The sequence below is a fragment of the Ptychodera flava genome, chromosome 11, assembly GCF_041260155.1.
Source record: "Ptychodera flava strain L36383 chromosome 11, AS_Pfla_20210202, whole genome shotgun sequence".
NCBI lineage: Eukaryota > Metazoa > Hemichordata > Enteropneusta > Ptychoderidae > Ptychodera > Ptychodera flava.
The window spans coordinates 33,396,892-33,412,050 of NC_091938.1; the positions used below are offsets into that span (position 1 = coordinate 33,396,892).

The 15,159-nt window shown below is 37.4% G+C and overlaps 1 long non-coding RNA gene across 1 annotated transcript; it reads left to right on the top strand.

The window, feature by feature from the left end:
• Positions 1–12,173: 12,173 nt before the first annotated feature.
• Positions 12,174–14,847, top strand: LOC139143125 (uncharacterized). Its single transcript, XR_011554535.1, has 4 exons — positions 12,174–12,291; positions 13,460–13,685; positions 13,828–13,866; positions 14,686–14,847. It is a non-coding gene; the product is annotated as an uncharacterized lncRNA (long non-coding RNA).
• The last annotated feature ends 312 nt before the right edge of the window (positions 14,848–15,159 follow it).

The following is a 15,159-nucleotide window of genomic DNA, read 5'->3' on the forward strand; positions in this document are numbered from 1 at the left end:
ATTTTACTTTTTACTGTGTCATCATTGTAATGTGATTTTTGTACATCCTTACTCAGCATGCAACTTGCATTATTGTCTTTACAGTAACGCAGACATCGGGCTTAATGACATACCCTATATGATGCCAGCCCTCACGAAACAACAAGCCTTCGGCGAAGAGGAACATTAACTAAAACTGCAGATAACTTTATTCAAGAACTTGAAAAGGGGAAGAAAAGAAACAGCTTGACGCAAAGCAAAAAGGGCAGAGAAAGAGGGAAAGATAAGAAAAGAAATTACAGAAACAAACAAAAAGAGGAAATGCTATTGCAGAGAAAACTGAAAAGGATACAGAAGGAAGAAGACTACTTCAGCTGGAAGAAAAGGAAGAAGCAAAGGAAGAAGCAAAGGAAAGTACCGCTGAAACAAAGGAAATATGCAACACTGCTGAAATCAAGAAGAAATGCAACACAGCTGTGTGAAGATAGTAATGCCATTCAAATGTACGGTGGACACTGTAACGGATACTACTAAGATGACGGCAGCCATGACGACTGGCAGAAATGCCGCACATGCCCAAAACGGTTCCATGAAACGTGTACTGCTTGGATCATCTATATTGGAGCTATTCTGCTGTTCTGACCACAGTAGTAGTCAGGATGATTAGTTGCGGACTTAATCACTCAGTGTTATCCTAATTAAACTTGGGACAATTTTGTGATTCAGATTCAATCAATTTGAAACAAAGAGACATTTTGTTATAAAGTATGCAGGCCAACTTATTGAGCAAATTTTGCTGAATCGCCCCGTAATGAGCCTTCATTTTTTAAGTTTAATGTTGAATTTACCTTAAAATTTGATTAATAATCAATAAAATTGCATTTGCAATCTTGCTGCATCTATGCATCATGAATTTAATATATATTTAATAATTTATGATGAATTGATATTTAGACATTCTTTATTTGTAAAGCGAGTAGAACTTTCCACGTCGAAAAAGTTATGTATCATGGATGGCCCACTGACCCACAACAGTTGGGTAAGTGGGTCACTTCGACGAACTTTTTCAGGGACTTGTAATTTGCATATTTATATTTCTTTAATATAATTTAATATATTAATATATTTCAATGGTTTCCCTTCACATTAAACCCCAATAGCTGCGAATTATATGAATTTTTATCCATGATTCCATTTGCAAACCAACGTTGGTTCGTGAAAATGTGCTGACTGAAGGACATGTATAGACTTATCACCGTGACTGCTGCCTCATTTGGATCACGACTACATATTTTAACAAGTTAAATAATAAACGGGTGCCGCACCCGTATTATGGCGCCCCCATAGAAAAGTACAAACAATGCAGTATTTCATGCACATATACATTGTAATCATCAAAGACACAAGCATGATGCCATTTACTTGAATGCACCCACACGGTGGCCGACAGCATGGTGTCGTAATCTTTTTCTCTATCACATGATTGATCTTTGAATATGGCGAGAAATCTAAAATGATGGTAAAATGTTTGAATTTACATGCCATTTGCAACACTTAAGATAGTGTTATACACCTTTTCAGTCTTTAATGGGTCTTAATCAAAGAAAACTATTGGAAAGAGATTGGTTTATTACACATTCGCAGCTATTTGGGCTTTAAAGAATATGTTTCATAGTATTTGTTCAAATCATCAAATTTATATGAAACAAAATAACCTTAAGTGGCCCGACCCACTTTCCCCTATATAGTGCAATTTCGTATCAGTTTTGTTATATCTCGAAATTTGACGAGCAGCAATGCAAAACGTAGGGAATGTCAGCATTGAGGGCTATATGCGCCTCGAAAGTGAAAGACTTTAACTTTTGCTAACACTTTCCTCACGACATCTTTCAATCATTCTTTCAAAATCCCGAATACTTAGAAGTGGGTGTCACCATGCACAATTTTTGTACCAGAGAACAAATTACCCAAGATCTACCGATATTTTAAATTCAATATGGCCGCCATCTGAGTGTTAACTCTACGGAGGAAAATAAAATTTTCAATTTCCGAAAGACGGTGAAAATCTTTCTTACACCAAGAAGTAGTAGGCTAGAAAAGAATTGTAACAGCCAGAGAGTCCTAATACCTGTCCCGAGGCACATTCTACCTTGAGGCAGCAAGATACCTGACAGTGTCACGTGTCTTCGGCACTTGGTTCATAGGGAAGCCTGGATAAACAAATAAACAAACAGGCCTTAATAAATGTAAGAGAAAACAAACTAAATAAAACTTTGTTTTTTTGCTTGTCTGCCCTAACATCACTGTGATGAAACAAAACGAAGGACCGGGAGGCAGGCTGTAGTCGATAATCACTCAGCGTGCGTCATTATTTCAGTGATACTGATAGACGTTCTCCTGAGTTCGGATCATGAAAATAGAAGACGGTCATTCTGGGATTTCTTCAAACCTCTACAGCTACGTTGAACGAACAGTAAAACCACCACCATTAATATATCATTTGGAGAGGGTGTGACGGTCACTTTCATTCGAGCGATGCGTTCCGCGTGCTGTGACTTTCTACCACAAATGTTTACTGCTCATCTTTATGGCTTTCTGTGCAGGTGATATGTGGATTTTGGAGAGAAGTTCTTTGCGCATAGTCTACATTACGAATACCTTGGTCTCAGTCGTCCTGTACTGGACCAGTCTTGTACCCTGCCCTAATCTTACCGCTGGCTGCGCTGCTCACGAAAATGGGATCATAGAATATATATCAAGACCGACACTACGGCGTACGAGCTGCAGACAGATGCTGTCTCCGTATTGTACGAGTACAGTTCGATCTACTTTTCTCTGTTTCACACGTCGACGTCTTTGATAGGTGATTAGGTAAAACTTGTATTATTAAATTTGCGAGTTCGAATTTGAAATTCGATACCCTACCCCAACAGCAAGGATATTTTGCTGTCCCCATACGGTATGGCAAATTATGATTACAATAAGCACTCCATAGTTACGGATACAAGTAGTCCTTTTTAAGTTATGAAATTGTGCTACCGCAGTATTGTTAATGAGCATTGTGACTTGACAACGGAAGGCCGCTTTTAGAATGGTCTTTCCATAATCATTTGACTTTGTGCGAAACTTTACACGGCACAATGAAGTCCAAGTAAATGATATCAAGACAATTTATTTCAGTCAAAATTTAACTTCACGAATGACTATGCGCGAAGTAGTTTTGAACTTTAATCAGAGAATAGAACCCTGCTTGAATATTATATGCTTAGAGTTTAAATTATGGAATTCTAAGTGGTCGCAGACGAAAAGAATCCACATCAAATATATTGTCAGTAATATGTATATTCTTAGCTAACGCCATCATACATTCATCTATAATTGGACCGTCATGCGTTGTGAAGTACTCCTTCATTGGCTATGCTTGTCACCCGTTAGCCTAGAAACCTATTCGTCCGCTTGCCTCCGTACCTCCGAGTGGGTCGGATGTACAGAGGCAAGTGGACGAATAGGATTCTAGGCTAGTCACCCGGGTAATGCCACTGTTTCTTTATTCCACAGGTGCTTGCAGCGTTGCTTGAATGGTCAATCGAAGGCCCAGGATCGAAGTGTGATAGAGGCCAAAGGCCGAACCTCCGGGAAGTCTGGTTCTCTGCCCCCTTTCTACGGCTGGGCTAACGAAAATATATACCCTTGCTGGTGCATTCATTGTTGACTTTATAATCTAGTGGTAGCTCTGCATGGCAGGGCTGTGTGTTACCGACGTTATACGCCCTCTAACGCCGGTAACACACAGCCCTGCCATGCATAGCTAATCTAGTGGCAGCATGCGCAGATTAGTAACTTAACCCTGACCACAGTCCCTTCACACACGGTCTGTGCCTAGACAATCAAATGCGTCGTATAATAGACGCAACGCAATGATAAAAACGTCATGTAAGACTGTCAAATGACAAAGACATGAGTACATCGTAGAAGGAGAAAAAGAAATCTTACAAACCAGTGCTGCTTCCCCATTTCGATGTCTGGTATGAACACATTGTGTGCACAGAACGCATGGTGTATTTACACAAACAGGGTCTCTCAAAAGTGATGGTTCCTCCGCAGATTACAAGAGATCAATTACAGTCGGCCGGTGTGTTTGTTTATCGAGTAGTTGTTGATGTAATCGGTTATGACTAAAATTTAAAGACAAGCGAAGTTCACGTGTTACAGTAGCTGCAGTACAGTAGCTCGAGTTTTGCAAGGGTATTTGGGTCAGACTGCAGCTAGTACAGTAGCTGTTTTCTAAGGCAGTGTGAATCTTTTAAAAGTTTTATTTATGTAAGAGGAGACCAAGACATCCAATGTTGATATTATTGAGCTTTTGTGGCAAAACCATATTCGGACGTATTACAAGCAACAAGAAACTTATGCTTAGACCAAGATATGACTTTAACGGGCTGGTTTTTGACTTTCACGTGTGGTGGCGGGGTTAAGAACGTCATCAGTCATGGTTGTCTCGGAGACACGGGGTCATCAAACTCGGGTGTTGCATGGTGGAATACTCTAACTTCCGCCGCCGTTAAAATAAAGTTTTGCGCTAGCCGGAAAAAATGATTTACTCTTCCACACAATACGTTACTCCGGCAAGAAAGAGTTTGCTATGCATTATAGGTAATTGCGCCCTCACATGAAATATTTCTCCATAGAATTAATTGCTTTTTCATCCTTCATTTTTCGTTCTTTCTCAGTTCAGTTTTACCAAATGCTTAAATCACACCCATGTGTAGAAACTATATCTTAAAGGAATTAATTTTGTTGTCCACAGAAAATAATTTCGCTCCATTTAGAAAAAAAATTTCAATGTATTACAATTTGCTGCTCTGAGAAAATCTTTTTTCCATACAGAAATTAATTTTACTCTCGGAAAATAAAATTTTCTGTAAAGAATTGAAGTTTTCTGCTCTAAAGACATATGTTATATAGTCCATTTAAGTAACACAGTTCGCGCTCAGCAAAATATTTGACTTCTTGAAACAATTTTTCCTTCTGTTTTACAAAATAAAAAACGCTTTTGAGAATAATTGTTTTTTAGCTACTATAGACTATAGTCTATAGAAGCTATTGGGATGGGTATCCGTCCGGCGTCCGGCGTCAGTCTGTATGTATGTATGTATGTATGTATGTCCGTTTGTGAGGCGTCCGTCCACTCAAATATCTTGAGAACCGCAGTACTTACTGATTTGATATTTGTTGTGTAGATGAAAAATATGATTTTGAGAAACTATTTTTTTTAATTTTTTGATATTGTTGAAAATAGGCAAATTAATGCCAAAAAGGTGTTTTTGGTAAAAATCTTCTTCTTCATAACCGCTGGTCAGACAGCTTTGTTATTTGGTATACAGGTCCCTAGGGGAAACCCAACTTAGATTTGTTCAAATTGTGATGAAATATGCAAATGTGTATTTTTAAGGAATTTTTTTGTCATTTTTGGTCAAAATTTGACTTACATTGTATGTAATTCTTGTACTGTATAAACCCTATCAATTCACCCAGAAAAAAATAATTAATATGATTTTAAATAATTGAATTAATTAGGAAATCATCAAAGCCAAAATAATTTTAGTGTAGAATTATCAGAAAGTTCAACTTTTTTTGACAGTTCATCTTGGAGGATTAAAACATGTAAAGGCAACTTTCCTGAATCCCAACTTTGACATATTCTGAACCGTCATTTATTGTGCCCTGTATGTTATCTAAAAGAAATTGCTCAAAATAGTCAATAGAGATAGAGATAGAGAAAGTTCTAATTTCCATTTATGGTTGACTTGGTAAGGATAAAATAAAATTACTTTTTGAGGAAAAAAATAGAGTGGTCAATTAAAAGAGTGGTCAAAGTGATAGGGTTTTTATGGTAAAGCTGGGCTGTAAGATTCCTCATGTGCTATTTATAGCAATTATGCAATCTGTGTAAACAGTGCAATGAAAGTTACATGATTCCTTATAATGCTTTTGATGACCTTGAACTTCTTAAGTTTCAAACGTTTGTCTCTTCACTTCAGTGTGCTTTCTCTGAGTATGTACAGTCTCAACTTATTCAACAGAACTCACTTACACTGTTAATCACAGATATCCACCTTCTTCATCAATACATGTGTCACAAAAGGTTATCCTCTACATAACACAGCAGAGCTCTGTCAACTGTTGAGTTGCTTGTTCTTTCAAAACCGCTGGTCAGACAGCTTTAATATTTGGTTTACATGTCCCTAGGATGACCCTAGTGAGATAATTTCATACAGTCAGGAAATACTTAATTTTGTATCCATGTCTATAGTAGCTTCAGGGACTTTGGCCCTATGTTTAAAATTAAAGTTATTTTTTAAAAGTTAATTTTTTTGTTAAAAGTTTTTAAAAACAGTTTACCCCAAAAATAAAGTTGCCCGTTCGGAATTAAAGCTTGCGATGTGAGAATAAAATTTCTTACAAATATTAAATATATAGTCAAGAAATAGAAGTTTATATTCAAAAGTAATAAATTTCCATGACGTGTAGGGGAGTTAGTACTCTTGAACAATTTTTACTTTTGTTTTACAAAATAATAAACATTTTTGAGAAACGAATGTTTTAAGTTAAAGTTAAGTTTATTTTTTGAAAGTTAAAGTTTTTTTGTTCAAAGTGTTTTAAAACATTTTACTTCAAATAAAGTTTCCCGTACAAAATTAAAAGTTCGCGGTGGAGAAATAAAACCTCTTATAAATATTAAAGATATTGTCAAGAAAAATTAAAGTTTATATTCAAAAGTAATAAAGTTCCGTGGTGTGTAGGGTCCACCGTAGGTATAGGAGTCTGTAGTAGTTACTCACAGGTTACACCCTACCCTATACTGTCGTCGCCGTTGGATACCAAGCAATTTATATTACATGACTCGATGTGAGTGCAAATCAGTGCATTGATTTGAATAGGAACGTCCGGGATGTTAGCGGGCCGGTGAACGATGTATTGACCGGTTTCCATGGTTATCTGGTCCAGTGAAGCCTTTCGACGATTTCGACGTCAAAGTAGACGCTTTAACGCTAGGTGTAAATATCCATGTGCGCACTTCTATTTTGACTTTCGTTAAAATGTATTTGATGTTGGTCGATAGCGGCAAAATTGTTTGAAAATGCTCTGCTTGTAACTAAATGTCATATAGCATTAACTGTGAAGAGGCATGTAGTAGAAATGGGTTTATGTGCCCTCGCAGAACGAGACAATTTGCCAGGAGGGCAAATTGTCACCATGTATCCAGGCAATAATATATAATGGCATTGCAAATTTGCCCTATTCTTCTATAACAATCCGTCGTACAGACAATTTTTTTGAGTGTTATACTGTGTTTGAAGCAGCTACAGCAATGCCTTGTGGGATAACCTGGTAAATGTCTATTGCCATTGAGTATTCCTTTTCATCAGTACTGCCAACACAAAGAATTGTGAGAAATATTCGCTGCTAGAGGTAACCCCGTGGTGCTGACATGTTTTGAAATTTTAAATGTCGCGAGAAAACATTAATATCGGATGCACATTTCGAAAAGTAGAAAGCGTTTCCGTCGCTCGCTATTTGGATGAATGTAAACATGTCTTGATCATTACTTTGTCCTCACATTGTCTTTACGGTATTTTGTACAATACGCAATTAAAGTTTCCAATTGAGCGTAGAGTCCATCTTTCTTTAAGAGCCAGGATTGTGATCACAATCATGTCACCTTGACATCTATTGACAAAGTATAATATTCTCATTAAAAAGCAGTACTCTTTGCCAGAATTGTTAACTTCGCTATCACATGTCACAGTCAAAAACTACATCTGCTTTTGACAAGATGTATTTGCTTTAAGGTAGTATGCACCTCGAAAGTAACAGACTTTATCTTTCGCTCAAAGTTTCCTTAATGAATGTTTCAATCATTATCTTACCAAACCGACAATAAAAATCAGGGTTTACAGTGCAAAATTTAGTACAAACACATTTCCTTACATTTACAGATATCTGAAATTCAAAATCGCCACCATCTCTGTGTTAATTATAGGACTAAAAATAAAATTTTCGATTTTCGATTTTTTTCTAACTCCAAGAGCTTTAAAAAGAACCCCCAAAAGTGGTAGATGAGAAAAATCTGTCCCCGTGGCGCATTTCCCTGAAAAAGTGCTTAGGCGTTGGCAAATAATACTGTAAAGTTCACAACATGTCACGTTTTGAAGTTTTTTCTGTCGTTTTTGGAATACAAATATTATTGAAGATACATTAATTCTTAGTTCGAGTTCAATGAAAGAGATGTCACGTGAGTTAGCTTTTCGTGTATCGTTATTATTTTAATCCACAGCTATCTGACTATGTTGGGCGCAAATAGCTTCATTACAGTTTGATGACGAGATTCCAGCTGAACTTGTCAGAGTACATGCTGACTGACTGAGCGTTGTTCAATTATGCAAGTGTGACTCGGGATACCTGTCTCGACTTCACCCCATTCACGTATTTGCTTGTTAAAAAACCGAGGTACACGAAAAACTACTTGAACAGATTTGCACCAACACCAGGACCTGTTTTTTCTTCTTTCATGCCAGCTTCTTGCAGAGTCCATCACCTATGTGACCACTGGCACCTTGTTGTCGGCTTGACGAATTCCTTTGATTGGTGTCAACGTGCTGCACAGAACTCGATTAGAACTATTTAGGAGACTTTGATCATATACTTGTTCAAATTTATCAATGTCGGGCGCCTTATAGCTTACAGTTGCAATATTATAAAGTACTCATCTAAACAAGTGTATTGCAAAAAAAAAACACAAAAAAAAAACGGAAAAGCAGATGGGCTTACATTATCCAAAATTAGTTCCAATCGTGTTATGGAAACTCCGGTAGGTAAAACGGTTGACGCCAAGCCGGAAAATGCAGTACATTGACAACTAACCGTTGCTGTACAATAAAATGTGGTCAAGCTGAATATTATGACTGTGGTAAACACTTAATCGACAGTTTGTCTTGTTTTACATTTTATTGTGAGTCAATATGGTTTGAAATGTCGATTGTATTGTTCAATCGAAGTACGTCAAATAATTTTGATTGTGTAAACTCACAAATTAGGGATGGGAGAGAAACCTATTCTTGTTGCGAATGCTATCACAATTTGCGTGTACTATTATAATAGTAATACGGACTGGTTATCTCTTGCATTACATATGCAAACCTTAAACCAAGGTAGGATCCCTGGACAATCATTAAAGGACTTTGTATGGCTTGATAACATGTACAATTATCGTGTCTTAAAACCCGCTCATGCCTCTGCATGAAGTTGTTCGAATGTCCTCGGCCTTCCTCCTTTCGAACACACCTTTCATATTAGGGCTTTTCTCAAAACTTTATCTCTAAATAGAATTGACTAAGTGACTTTGAATTCACATTTTGTTTGTTTTGTCAGAGAGAGAGAGAGAGAGAGAGAGAGAGAGAGAGAGAGATATGGATGCGCTACTTATATGCATCAGTGACATGTACCGTATACCTTGCCGTACCATACGGTAAGGTACGGTACGGTACGGTTAATGTGGAGATGTCTAGGCTGCACTGGTCCATTTATGCCTTCTTTTCATGTTGCTAGTATTATTTGGCGCCAATATCATTTCCGATGCGAATAGCGATTTTGTACATTATCAAAAGCTTTCATAATAGAATTTGATTTAAAATACAATCATAAACGACAAAGATACCCGACAACAGTGAATATTTTTATTGTCACTAATCTCACTATAATTCACGCGAAATTACACTTCAATTCAGTTCAATACAATGCAATTCAAGCCGAACATTTCAATGATATAAAATTAATTTTCAATTTCTAAACACATTAATTTTCTATCTCGGAAACTATAGCAGACTTTTTATGACGTAAACGACTTACAGTCTCGATCAAGTCCTGACAAGAACGATCAACTCCTTTCACTTATTTTCCGCATTTCTTAGAACTCTTCTGAAGTACGGAAATCATGTTATTATCACCTAACAGCGTCTGAAAGATTAAAAAGAATTTCAAATTGAAATCAAAACCAAAGCTTGATATTAAGAGTAATTTGATGATGGAACGATGTCATTGATAAAATGCCATTCTTGGACTGTGAGGGGTAGGTTTGTGTCTGGATTATCCAAAGTGTACCTGCAAATGACTGCAAAACTATAATTGTGTGAAATGAAAATAATATACATGACATCGATCGGTCTATCTGAGATATACACAGTAGTAGAGTTACCGCAGTGGAAGGACGAGGGAACAAGATTCTATCTGCTATGATCGGTGCTAAGAAACAAGGGTTACTCTGTATTTGACGTATTATCGTCACGAGCAAGGCTAGCTGTGGGTCCATGGCGCTGCTGTTAGGACTTAGTGGAGGGGTTAAAAGTCTTAAAAGTCAAAACCAGCCCACAGGGTCACAGCTAGTGCAAAGCCAGCTAGGATGGATTTTCAGGTTAGTATATCTCAACATCTGTCATTGTGAATTTTCAGTATGGCATGTTGAGTGAAAACACGTGTGCCTTAGTCGTGAAATTTGAATTTTATTTTCATATTGTCAAAGGCGCTGCTAGACTTGCTCTCAGGCGCCATGGGTTGGGTAGTCCGCTAGATCGATCGATTTTCTGCTCGATCTATCGATCCCGAACTCAAATGACCCACCACTGTATTGAGGTTGCAGTGGTGGGCAGATCGATCGGGCGCCGGTGGACTTGTTCCAAGTCGACTGTGGGTAGGTAGAGTTGACTTTTCAGATCCTCAGATTCAGATCCTCAGATCCTCAGATTCAGATCCTCAGATCTCAGACCTCAGATCGTATAACTTCAGACGCAGATTCATAATTAAAATTTCACAATTTTTCAAAGTTTGATGTAATATACTGATAAATAAAATATAATTTAGATTGGAAAGGCTTTAGAAATTATTTTATTTCTATCTTGAATCTTGAACTAAAAAACTTCGATCTCAGAATCCGAACGTCATCTGTCGAAGACAGGGTGCGCAATGATTCCACTTGTTATGTCATCACGTGAACGTTCCCTCATAGAGATAAACACACAGGCCCACGAAACGTTTCGTAGATCGTCGTCGGATGGGAAGTGACTGACACTGTGAGGCCGAAGGCCGAACCTCGGTACTGTATAAGAATACAGTATTCTTATACAGTACCGAGGTTCGGCCTTCGGCCTCACAGTGTCAGTCACTTCCCATCCGACGACGATCTACGAAACGTTCCGTGGGCCTGTGGATAAACACACCCGCGCGCGATCGAACGATCAAGACCGCGACGATCATGTAAATGCTGGCTATCGACAGTCCGTATTTTACCATCGTTCGTAATATTTATGGCGAGAGAATATAACTAATCCATGTTGGAGGCCAGTGACCCGGCTAAATCAGAATTCAGGGGTCGGAAGAAGCAAGTTAGTTAATCTGTAATTGTAGACCCGTGTTCGTTGAAACTTGTTGAGCGAAAACGTTATGTAGACTTTTTTCACACCTGTGAACCTTGCAGGGTTTGGGTGTCTATAAATATTTCATGCCTGAAAGGCGGACAGAGTTTTCCTTGAAGTGTGTGGAGACACCGTATTGCGACCATTGAATTACGTGCCATTATTCTTTATTCCACTCATTAGGGAAGTCTTTTTCAAATGTTAAATGCGCGGTAACCTTGCCATCCCTGCCTAATGCGAATCCTATTTCAAATTTACCAATGCAAGTTTCATCATCCTTTGACTCGGACAATAATAGGTCAATGATGGGATTCGCATAAATGTTGAGAACTGACTTATATGCACTTCCTGGGTAATAAGACATTTTGATCTAAAATGAAAAAGGGATCGGCCTTGAAACTATATGTTCAAATATAGTCATTATACAAACAAATAACAAAAATGTCCTCGCTTGAAACCATTAATAAAAAGTGGAAGGCGTCAGACATCGGTTTCAGAAAAGAATATGTTTTTATCAAGGTAGGAAATTTAAAAGCAATTTAATAATCTTACAATTAAATTTATTTGCCTCCAAGCACTTGAACTATTTAATATTGAACTTACCAGAAATGTTTTAACCGTAATGAAAATCCACACTTTGCCATCATTTAGGCAAATCTGAATACGGTCATTTACATGCACTAACTTCCTCAACTGGGTGTGTGTTCGTTGAACTAATTCCTCAAATGCTGAGATAGCGATCTGACCTATAAACCATACACCAACTGGTCAGTTGTTCACCTGTAGATATCGACTTACTTGCCTACGCATGTCAGAGAGTAAATGAGAGAGGCCGTATCCCACAGTAAGTGTTTAAATCGTACAAATCCCTTTGATTTTCTGTCCTCAATTTTGAAATTTTACGATAAATTCACCATGTGCTGTGTTAGAAACCTGGTAAGGTTACCGAAAGAAATATACGTTGGAATTATCAGTGTCAACCTACGCGTTTTGGGAAATCGTTCGAGGTAAACTTTCATATAATTTACATGTCAACGAGAGCGATGTTAAATTGTTTTACATATGCTATTAATTGGATATATGAGAACGGCAAATCTGGTATAAAGTCAAAACAGTTACTCTGCAAGTGACCATGGGATGATCTCAGACTACCACGTGCTTGCCATCTCAGACCATATGGATTGAACCACGTGCTTGCCATCTCAGGCCGCCAAGTAGACAAAGAAACTAACTTATATTGGTAAAAATAGGTATGACATATTATTTGACTAGAAACAAGCAGTCATACGTTCGTATTCATTCAGTTTAGAATGTTATTTAGTCAGTATGACGCAGATAGCAAAAGTTTCTCGAGAAACGCGTCATTTCAGTCGAACTTGGGAGATTTTTTGGTGACAGTACCGTGCTAAGTTCATTAGCAGTTGGGATTTAATGACAACATACAAGCTTGAACAAAACGGACAACCTCTTTGACGCAGCATTCGGTTAAAAAAACTTCAGTCGCGATGTATGCTGATAGGATCGAAACTATGTGAAATTGATCACAGCACTTCTTACACTGTTGAATGGTCAATTTGCCCCTACTTGAAATGAATGAGCATAAACGAGAAAATGCATACAAGTAAACAAACTGAACAACCACGGAAGGCTCAACATCAACAACAATTACAATTTCTCTCTCTCTCTCTCTCTCTCTCTCTCTCTCTCTCTCTCTCTCTCTCTCTCATACGCAAATATTTTATGAATATTTGAGCTCCGAACATGTGTAATATAACATTATATTTCTTTTCACGCATAATGTTCTGATTTACATGAATATGGAGAGGTTAGACGAGTTAGTATTATTAATATTTGTTTCAGACATATTCATGTCCTTCTTTCCTGGGTGAAAATAATGATCTACACTGATTTTAGAAACTGTGCAGTGAAATGTGAAATAAATTATGATACACGTTTTGGCAAAGTCTTAAGTTTAAAAGGTATAGTAATATCTTTGCTTTTCCCATTGGCAGGTATCATGCGACAATTTATCGGAATCTTCTTATTTACATTTACTCCACCCTCGTCTACGGTCAGTGTGAACTGGGATGCTACACTATCGACCATTTTTGTCTTGACAATGGACCTGGCATATCTGAAGATATGCGGTATAAATGCACTCCTTGCAAGACAATATGCCCTGCATCAGACGCAGATCCTCACGTGAAACCATGCCTTTATGCGTTGAGAAGTGTTTAGGTAAGTCATGTGTATCATTGTCACAAACTGATTTTCAACGTATTGAAAAGTATTGTGCCAAGAAGAGAGAAAGCCGTGTGTACAGCTAATAATAAAAGCTAGTATAAAGCGTTTTCGTCTCCGTGTTACATTTTTTCTTCAGGTTACCTGCAGTACAGAAGTATCAAAAAGCCGAACAATGGTAAGCACTGCAATATTATATAGTATCAATCTATCTATCTATCTATCTATCTATCTATCTATCTATCTATCTATCTATCTATCTATCTATCTATCTATCTATCTGTCTGTCTGTCTGTCTGTCTCTATCTATCTATCTGTCTGTCTGTCTATCTATCTATCTATCTATCTATCTATCTCTATCTATCTATCTATCTATCTTTCTATCTATCTATCTATCTATCTATCTATATCTCTATCTCTCTATCTTTCTATCTATCTGGGTTTTTAAAGGTGTTATTGCAAAGAGAAGGTTTGTAGTGGTCACATACAATTTTGCTCTTAACAAGAAGTAAATGCCATGAAAATTCTATCGGAGTTTACTCTTTCTCCATTATCTTGAATGGAATGCATATTCTGCATTCACAAACACTGAGAGGGTAAGGGGGCGGCCGTGGGAATTTAAGGGAGTGATTTCAAAGTTCTTATGGTAGTAGATGGGGGATTGGTACGATTTTTTCCTGGGTATAGGGATGAGATCTGAACAATATAATTTTTCCCTATTTTGTACATTTTTCAGATTCAACAGATTGGTAGGTAATTCAAAAAAATTAATGATATTGTTATGTCATCCAATGGCTCTAATGTTATCAATCAATTAAGTACTGTAAGAGGAGTTTCTAGGCTACCTTGCAGTTCGGTAACTTTATAAAGCTCAACTGCTAGAATCCCCCTTTCAATCGGAAAATAAATATCCTAGCAGGAATGCTTAGGTAAAGATCATTCTTTTCAAGATTTTGACCTTAAAATTTCATTATCTATTTTCCAATTAATTCCTAAGGTGTACTGAGTAAGAAGCCTATTGAAATATTCATCATCAGCATAGCTCCAATTGGGGCAGTGTGTGGATTAGGGTGATTTTGTTCCTTGTCTACGAACGCTGTAGAAGACGTCTACGTAAAAACATCTTAGAAGATGGCATTGCCAAACACTATGGCGAACACAAAAAGGTAATGCGGTATATTCATTTCAACTACGCACGATAATTCTTTAGACAATAGTAATGCATGGTTCAACCAACAAGTTGATCAAAATATCTTAACGACAGACATATGTACAGTATCAAATCCAATGGCTATCGTTTAACATCAACAAAACGTTTTGTTCGTTATACATAATTAAATGGCGGTTTCCCAGGCGTCGAATGATCATACTGTGATTGTTGTCTGTGTACCCGTATAAAACTCCAGATAATAAGATGACAATAAATGTTTTTGAGCCATTCCGTGCGCATTTCAAGGAATATTCAAGCCAT